This window comes from Schistocerca cancellata, chromosome 6, assembly GCF_023864275.1.
Source record: "Schistocerca cancellata isolate TAMUIC-IGC-003103 chromosome 6, iqSchCanc2.1, whole genome shotgun sequence".
Lineage (NCBI taxonomy): Eukaryota > Metazoa > Arthropoda > Insecta > Orthoptera > Acrididae > Schistocerca > Schistocerca cancellata.
In genome coordinates, this window is record NC_064631.1 from 147,524,038 (window position 1) to 147,533,089 (window position 9,052).

Genomic DNA, 9,052 nt, shown 5'->3' on the forward strand with positions numbered 1-9,052 from the left:
GGACCGGACCGCAGCGACGCACGGATGCACGCCAAGACCGTAGGATCCTACGCAGTGCCGTAGGGGACCGCACCGCCACTTCCCAGCAAATGAGGGACACTGTTGCTCCTGGGGTATCGGCGAGGACCATTCGCAACCGTCTCCATGAAGCTGGGCTACGGTCCCGCACACCGTTAGGCCGTCTTCCGCTCACGCCCCAACATCGTGCAGCCCGCCTCCAGTGGTGTCGCGACAGGCGTGAATGGAGGGACGAATGGAGACGTGTCGTCTTCAGCGATGAGAGTCGCTTCTGCCTTGGTGCCAATGATGGTCGTATGCGTGTTTGGCGCCGTGCAGGTGAGCGCCACAATCAGGACTGCATACGACCGAGGCACACAGGGCCAACACCCGGCATCATGGTGTGGGGAGCGATCTCCTACACTGGCCGTACACCACTGGTGATCGTCGAGGGGACACTGAATAGTGCACGGTACATCCAAACCGTCATCGAACCCATCGTTCTACCATTCCTAGACCGGCAAGGGAACTTGCTGTTCCAACAGGACAATGCACGTCCGCATGTATCCCGTGCCACCCAACGTGCTCTAGAAGGTGTAAGTCAACTACCCTGGCCAGCAAGATCTTCGGATCTGTCCCGCATTGAGCATGTTTGGGACTGGATGAAGCGTCGTCTCACGCGGTCTGCACGTCCAGCACGAACTGTGGTCCAACTGAGGCGCCAGGTAGAAATGGCATGGCAAGCCGTTCCTCAGGACTACATCCAGCATCTCTACGATCGTCTCCATGGGAGAATAGCAGCCTGCATTGCTGCGAAAGGTGGATATTCACTGTACTAGTGCCGACATTGTGCATGCTCTGTTGCCTGTGTCTATGTGCCTGTGGTTCTGTCAGTGTGATCATGTGATGTATCTGACCCCAGGTATGTGTCAATAAAGTTTCCCCTTCCTGGGACAATGAATTCACGGTGTTCTTATTTCAATTTCCAGGAGTGTAGTTATACAGGCGATGACATCGCCGTCAAGCCGTAAACATGATGAAACAGGCGTTAGTGGGGTTCTTCGTGACGTATATCACACAGCTTCCGTAGCCAAGATGTTATTGTTTCTTATACGCGTTCCAATATCTGTCCGTGACATAATTTTCATGACTTACTTGAATGTCCCAAAAAGAAACCACAAATGACTACATGTCGAACTTCATTGATTTATCTGCTCTTGCAGATAACACAGGTCTAGAAATCTGCAGCAAAGACCGTCACAGAGTCGACGAAGCCTTTGATTGAGACCCCCCACTCGGCTCCAAACCGAAGGACTGCCATCAACTCTGGGAACAATGCTGCAAATTGCGAGCTCTGCTTGCACACCACGCAGGAAGCCAGTAGCGTTTAACACCTCCTCCAGCTGAACTGTAAATGGCTTCAGAACATATGTCCATTCCCAGAACCCAGAACGTCCACATCTGCATCTACATGTTTGTACGTTACCGCAGAGTCATTCAGGAAATTTTATTTCCTTTATTAACAGGCTTCAGAGACAGCCTTACATCTGTATTATAAAATACTGAATATCACTGATTGGTCATTTTCTTTCAAATTTCTGCAGTTAATTCCAATACGCAATGTTTATTGTCCTAGAACATTTCTTGATTTTGTAATTCTTTTCCTTGATTTTGTAATTCTACGAACGTTAGAGTCTGTGACCGGCAGGGGGAAAAAAAAAACGGGAAGACGTTGGGACAATGTATCGAAATTTGGCGTTAATGAGGTATGTCACGACTCTGAGCCCTCTTTACAAGACAGGGGATAAGCGAGTTGCGACGGATGAACTGAGTTTGGCAAAGATGCACTATCATGTGCATCTTAGACTTCAACCAAGCCTTTGAAACTTTAGCAGTCTACATTTCACGCCAAGTGCAATGTTGCGGTATCGCTCATATTTGATGTCTCGCCTGCAATGCGTCATGTCCGGCACCAAAAGGACAATGTAAACCATGCCATGTCGATTACACACTGTTTACTGACCGACCTGAAATATGCTTCTTTTTAAATAAAAAAAATTGTGTAAGGGCTATTAATTACCTAGTTCGCAATCAGACAATATTTAGAAAAACCAACCATCCTCATTTCTGAAAAGAATTAAAAAAAAGCACTCCGTCTTCAGGCCACGAGTGGCCTACCGGGACCATCCGACCGCCACGTCATCCTCCGTGGGGGATGCGGATAGGAGGGGCGTGGGGTCAGCACACCGCTCTCCCGGTCGTTATGATGGTTTTCTTGACCGAAGCCGCTACTATTCGGTCGAGTAGCTCCTCAGTTGGCATCACGAGGCTGGGTGCACCCCGAAAAATGGAAACAGCGCATGGCGGCCTGGATGGTCACCCATCCAAGTGCCGACCACGCCCGACAGCGCTTAACTTCGGTGATCGCACGGGAACCGGTGTATCCACTGCGGTAAGGCCGTTGCTAGAGGAAAGGAAAAAGCAATCAGAATATTGCTGTAGCAGTTCTTGTCAGATGATTGATATTTCAAGCGAACAAAGCTATCTAATTATAGTTATCCAGTTGCGATACAAACAGTTAAAAGTTTTTAAATACTTTTAAAAAAATTTATATAGAAAAAATATATGCCTACATCATGTTTTGTTGGACTTCAGTCATTCTGTTTTTGTAAGCCATATACAGAAAGGAAAGACATTCTGTACTCTATTAGTTATGTGGTCAGTCTCTTTGGAAAGGAGACCAATGGATATCTGTAAAAAATTGCCCTCTCGAGTAAATACGGAATCCATAGAAAGTAATGATCTTGAGCGTGCATTGCATATCATGCATTACAGAAGAAGAGTGGAATTCACAATATACAGGTTAAATCAAAATGTATATAGCGAACACAAACCCCGATAACTATTTAATGCATTGCGATATATCGATAAGAATTATAGAAAAGGAAATTCAAAATTTCGATCGTTCGCAAGCGCAGTGAGTCGGTAGCAGGTACATTTGCGGTGATACTTAAGCGAAAATTTCCTGCCATAAGCTGAAAATGACGAATCCCATGCAGACTGCATCCTGTGTGTTAGAATTTAAAAACTGTCGTTCTGTCTTTCCAGTTCAGAGAAGATTTCGTCAACGATACAATAAATCACTTTAAAATGCTATTGCATTCGCCGATTGTATCGGCAGTTGGAAGTAACAGAATGTTTGTGTAAAGGATAAGTGACCGACCTGTCACGTGTATCAACACAAAACGCTGAAAGAAAAAAAAATAATTCGTTTAACATAGTCCACGGAATCGACGTATGAAATCAGTAGGGAGATGCAGTTGCCACAAACAATGATTTGGCGTGTCCTCAAAAGCAAACAGGAAACTAAACCGTACGTAAATCAAATTTAATAGCAACTGAAACAGGAAGACTGCGTCAAACGTAGGAACTATACTACGACTGTGCTGTAAGCCATGGATGAAGAAACATTTGCTGCGCGCCTTATTTTTAGCAATGAGTCAAGTTTCCATGTTAGTGGCAATATTGCGAAAAAGCCTTCGTGTGTAACTGAATATCAGCATGTCTCACCGAAGGTTAATGTGTCCTGTCCGATGCCGGTAAAAACATTGTACGGTCAATTTTTCTTCTCTGAGCTATGTGTTTCAACAAACATTTACCTGAACATTCTTGAGCTATGGCTAATATCACAGTTTTATATGGACTGTATGGGTTTACTCTGCCAGCGTGATTGAGCATTCACATTGGAGTATGGGGGTTACCACACTTTTAAATCAACGAATGATGACAGTGTGACCGATTAAATGGAATATAATTACAAAAACTGGATTGTGGCTCCTCGTTTTAATTAAAATCTTCGACTTCTCGCAGTACTCGTCTCCTCTGACATCCCCCACCGTACTAGACTACGTCCTGCTCATCTACTGTGGGCTCCATTAATGTCAAGTCGACGCTTCTCCAGAGATCCGGGTGCTGTTGTGAACTGATTTGTCCGCGGTATTACTGTGTAACAGCAGCTATTGGCTCTACCAAACTGTTATTCAACTGGTCACCACCTTTGCTTCATTTCCAAAACTGCTGCTTGCACGTTGCTTACGATCGTCAGCTTTTAGCTACAAGAAATCCGATGTTATTGACATTCTACATCTTTATTCTTCATGTCTACGTATTTTCAGATTCTCCCGCCAGAGGGCTCAGAATTGCCGCGTGTAATATGGCGGCGTGTAACGTAACTACATCGGTGCGTGAGAAACAGTGTGCTGTAATCGAGTTTCGAATTCGAAGAGTTCGTCCACACATGAAGCACCCTGTACTTCAGCATAACAGTGCCAGATCACACATGAGTACTGCAATCTCTGCAACAAACTGACGCCTTGGGTTCACTGTCGTCGATCACCCTCCATACAGCCCCGACTTGGGCGCCATTCAATTTTCATCTGTTTCAAAACATTAAAGAACACGAAACGGTGCAAGCAAAGATGAGGTCAAACGTTCTACAGTGACGGTTTCAAAAAACTGGTCTGTCGTTAGGAGAAATGTGTTCGTCGCCACGGTGACTATGTTGAGAAATTAATATATAGACACGAAGAATGTGAACAACGTTTGTTTTGTTTAAAACACTCTAAGAGTTTTCAATAAAAGTTTCGGAGGCCATACTTTTCGGCACGCCCTTGTATTTTGCTAAGGATTGTTGCAGATTTGTAATCATTCGTCTGCTTTAAAATTATTCTACAAACTCATTAAGAAATCTCGTTCCATTATCTTTTAACTTCGCGTTAAGTACATCGTCAAATTTTTTTTCATGAACGGCGGCTCCCAATTCTTCCAGCAAGTAGTTTCTGCCCCTTCTTTTCTGTATGCAAGATTTTTAAGTCGTTTTCTATTTCCTTAAGGGAAAAGTAAATATGTTCGAAAGATAGGGAGTATATTGGACACTTATGACGATCTTTTTCAATCACATACAAGGAACACAAAGATGCATTCAGGTTAAGTAACAATGACATGTCAACTGTTCCGAAGCATGTGTTCCCTTTCAGGGATGTGGATTTACAGTCCGATGTGTGTTTATTATGTTTCATTTTATTGATGCCGCAGTTGTGTTATTAGACTTTTTAGTGTTTTAACCTCATGTACTAAGTTCTCCAACCTGGTGATGAGTGCATTGTCTCTGGAAACGTGTTGTTGAACTGTGTGTAGGACAGAAAGGATTGAATGATACTACATTATAATGTTCTTGAATGAATTCTATGTGCCCACCGGTATGGGGTAAGAACAGTACATCCAATTTTATAATCTGTACGACCAGGGTACCAAATATCATATTCTAGCAGTATAATTCAACACCACACACCGCAGTTCACACCACAAACGTCTTTCTTGAGAACTGAGTTGGCCACTCGTCTGATTTGTCGTCCATCGAGAATATGTGGGTACCGACAGGAAGACGTACACTTACACACTGGCTTTCAGCGAGAAAACTTACATTGCATGTGTCTCGGGCATGTCAAGAAAACCCTGAAGGTGATATTGCGAGGCTGTTTGATTCCATTCCACAATGAATATGAGAGTAAATCTGTGTCCAAGGGGTCACTCCTTAAACTGATGTTGGTGATAGTTATCAGTACCGAATGGAATGAAAATTCAGTCATCTAACACCTGTTACGTGCACCAGTTCGATATTTATCAACCGTGGAGATGTTCATCACATAACAGTTGTTCCATGATTACAACTTAATTCCATTCGAAACTGATGTATATAACAGACAGATCGAGCGAAATACTAAGGTAAAGAGATAGCAAACAAGACAGGAGAAGAAAACTAAAATGAAACACAGGATTTAACGCCCTATTTAATGTAATTTTTTATATGATTTAAAATTGTAAGAGTGTAATATGGCAATACAGTCTCTCTTAACAGTGCAATGTATGTAGACGCACGGTAGATAGAAACTTAACAGGCAGCTGCTCCGATCGGACTCATATCGACACTTCTTTAATTTTTTTATGTAAATGAAATAATGCTGAGTATATATATTTTACTTGATTGCTTCTTTATGTGGTCAAATAAAGCACATTAAATAGTTTTATTTCTTTACTAACAATAATGCTGAAGGGGAGGTTTCTATCTTTTGGTTCAAAAAATCGATTTTTTAAGTGCATTTTTGGATCCATAAAAGTGTTTAGAATCCACCCCTGAAACCGTTTTTCCGAATACGGAACGGAAATGTTTGTTATTCGCGGTTGAACAAAAAAATGCACCTGCCTGAAATCGGCCTTTTTCACGCACCAGTTTTTTTTCTTTCAGAGGACGAGTTATTGTACCGGTGCTTGGGAGGAAACACACAAAATTCAAATGAAAGTATGGACGCGTGTGTTTGGAAGTTAGCCCCCAAGCATTTGCATTCTGGTGCGAAGACTGTGGAGATTGAGACTTTCCTGGCAGTGAGCAGCTTCAGCGAAGGGTATTCAGCAAATTCTGAAGGCCATGACAACGATGGACGTCACCCTGGGACTCTATTCGACGCAGTTCGCCAAGCATTCGGACGACCACCGCATTAAAGCGGACGAAAACCGATTGTCACTGGCCGTACGAGCGGCTCTGGAGCAGCGCAGGATGGCCCAGATCGAGCAGAACGTCCTCTATGAGGAAGAGGAAGGACTAGTTTATGGACCCGGAGTAGCAGATTGAACGTAAGTTGCATAATATTCCATTTAGGTATTCAAAACTTCAAACGCGTTTTTCTCGAAATGACTTTTTTTTTTTATCGCGCAGTATGGTAACTTCAAATCTACTGAACCGATTGCCATGATTCTTTGTTTCCGACGAAGCTAACAAAATTTTCTAGGAGTTGTACCACTTTTATTCCGATCCATCAACTATAAATACTTTAACTTGGCCGACGAAGTCGCAAAATCGATGAAAAAACCCCTTTTTTTTCAAATGGCCGCCAATTTGTTTCCTATGGTCCAAATAACTTAAGCGAGGTACAAATCCTAAAGAATCTTATATACTTCGCTAACGTCAACTCAATTTTGATTTCAGACGAGCCGGCTGACCTGTGACATACCGCCCGAGGAGATCTACATCGAAATTTTGTTTCGTTCCGACAGCACTTCCGCCTTTGTTCTTCGACATTTCCGGTTGAAAAAATTCCAGTTTGTAGAGGAAATATCAATAAATATTTTGACCAAATTTGACATTGATATCTATAACATATCCCGAGAAAAAATTCTCAAAGAACATGCCTTTTCCGGGCCAAAGATAGTAAACCTCCCCTTACCTTTTGGACAGTTTCCAAAAAAACAGCAGTTGCTGTAAATATTTAGGAGACAACTTATTTCTATTCTGAGTCATAGTTGCACCAGCTCTTTAAAATAAACTCGCTCTACAATACACTCACAAGGCATAGATGTAACGACCATAAGACATTGTTGAGCATATCTGTACAAACATGGAAACATTACTTTCATGTTCCCATTCTGCAAGTGCGTTGCTTTTAAAGATGTTGCGGGATTCGACGAATAAAGAGACACTGTGTCACTTAGGTGTGTTCCCCTTTCCTTTTTGCGGCCGTGCGCCAGCTCTTTATGATGTTTCCAATAGCAGTATGCCTCCGTTACAGTGGGCGAAGCAGCATCTTCCTCCGACTCGCTTGGGCTACTTTGTCATTCATAAATCATGCTTTTTAGTTTTTTGTAAGGGTCGCGCACATGCTACTGGATTTTGAAAATGCAGTTTTTTAAACCTCGGACCCAACAGAGCACCAATGGCTGCATGGTCATCTAATTCAGTTAATCCATACTATTTCATCAGCTCTCTCAATAAAACTACCTTGCATTCTGTGATAGTCGATGTGACTACAGATACTACGAAGTACAGTTGACAAAAAATTAATCATTGGTAGAATTTTGGATATTGTAACGCAGTATTGTCCTGACTCTACTCTTGTAACCAAAAAGCTTTAACAAAGCTGTGGTTGGTACAGTATTTCCATCTCTTCAGCAGCACAAGCTGTCATTCACTCACCAGTCGGATATGCGCGTAAAATAAATACGATACAAGCACTTTTCTTCCAGTACTGAATAAGTTTCGAAAGAATTATTCGATTCTAAGAGTAGTCGGTATCGAAACAAAAGTGTTGAATACTTAACGTGTATTTACTTGCGTCGGAACATCCCTACACTGGGGTGACAGCAATGTCGCCAACTTTGGTTCTCTGTTGCCCTATGTGGTTAACGTGTTGATGTTCCTCAGTGTATTTATCGCACTGATCATAAACAGTTGTAGATTTTAGCTCTGGCACTTTCTAAAATAAGTAATGTTATAATTAGTCGGGCTGGAAGCGCTGTATAATAACAAGACTTATCAAATTAGCAGAACGTTGTACAGTTGGCTTTGTCGTCTCTCATATTTGCGTATGTCTACAGTTTATAATAATTATCAGATCAACGTGAATACCATATTAAATCCCACGATCAGCAGGTGATTGCGGGAATGTAAACCCCCTCCAAGTATCCCCACACCCAGCCTATTGGGATACTGGCTGAAAAGTTTCACGTCACATATGTTACGCAAGTTAACAAAGAAATGCGATGTTACTTTTAACATATTTACAAAAATATGCTTCTACTCTCCAACATGCTCAGCCGCTTAAGAGACAGAGATGTGAGACCTTCTTTGGGAATCACAGTACTAGAGAGAACCGACATTTGAAGCTCACTGCCGAACGATTGTATTGCCGCTAACATGCATTGCGCTTAAGGACCACGAAGATACGAGAAATTAGGGCTCATACGGAGGCATATACACAATTTTTTTCCTTGCTCTTTCTGTGAGTTGAACAGGAAAGGAATTGAGTAGTGATGATACAGGGTTCCATCCGCCACGCACCCTACAGTGGCTTCCGGATTATCTAAGTACACTCCTGGAAATGGAAAAAAGAACACATTGACACCGGTGTGTCAGACCCACCATACTTGCTCCGGACACTGCGAGAGGGCTGTACGAGCAATGATCACACGCACGGCACAGCGGACACACCAGGAACCGCGGTGT

At 42.7% G+C, this 9,052-nt stretch overlaps 1 pseudogene; it reads right to left on the reverse strand.

Annotated features, from left to right (window-relative positions):
* Nucleotides 1-2,345: 2,345 nt before the first annotated feature.
* LOC126089675 (5S ribosomal RNA) lies at nucleotides 2,346-2,463 on the reverse strand (annotated as a pseudogene).
* Nucleotides 2,464-9,052: the final 6,589 nt, after the last annotated feature.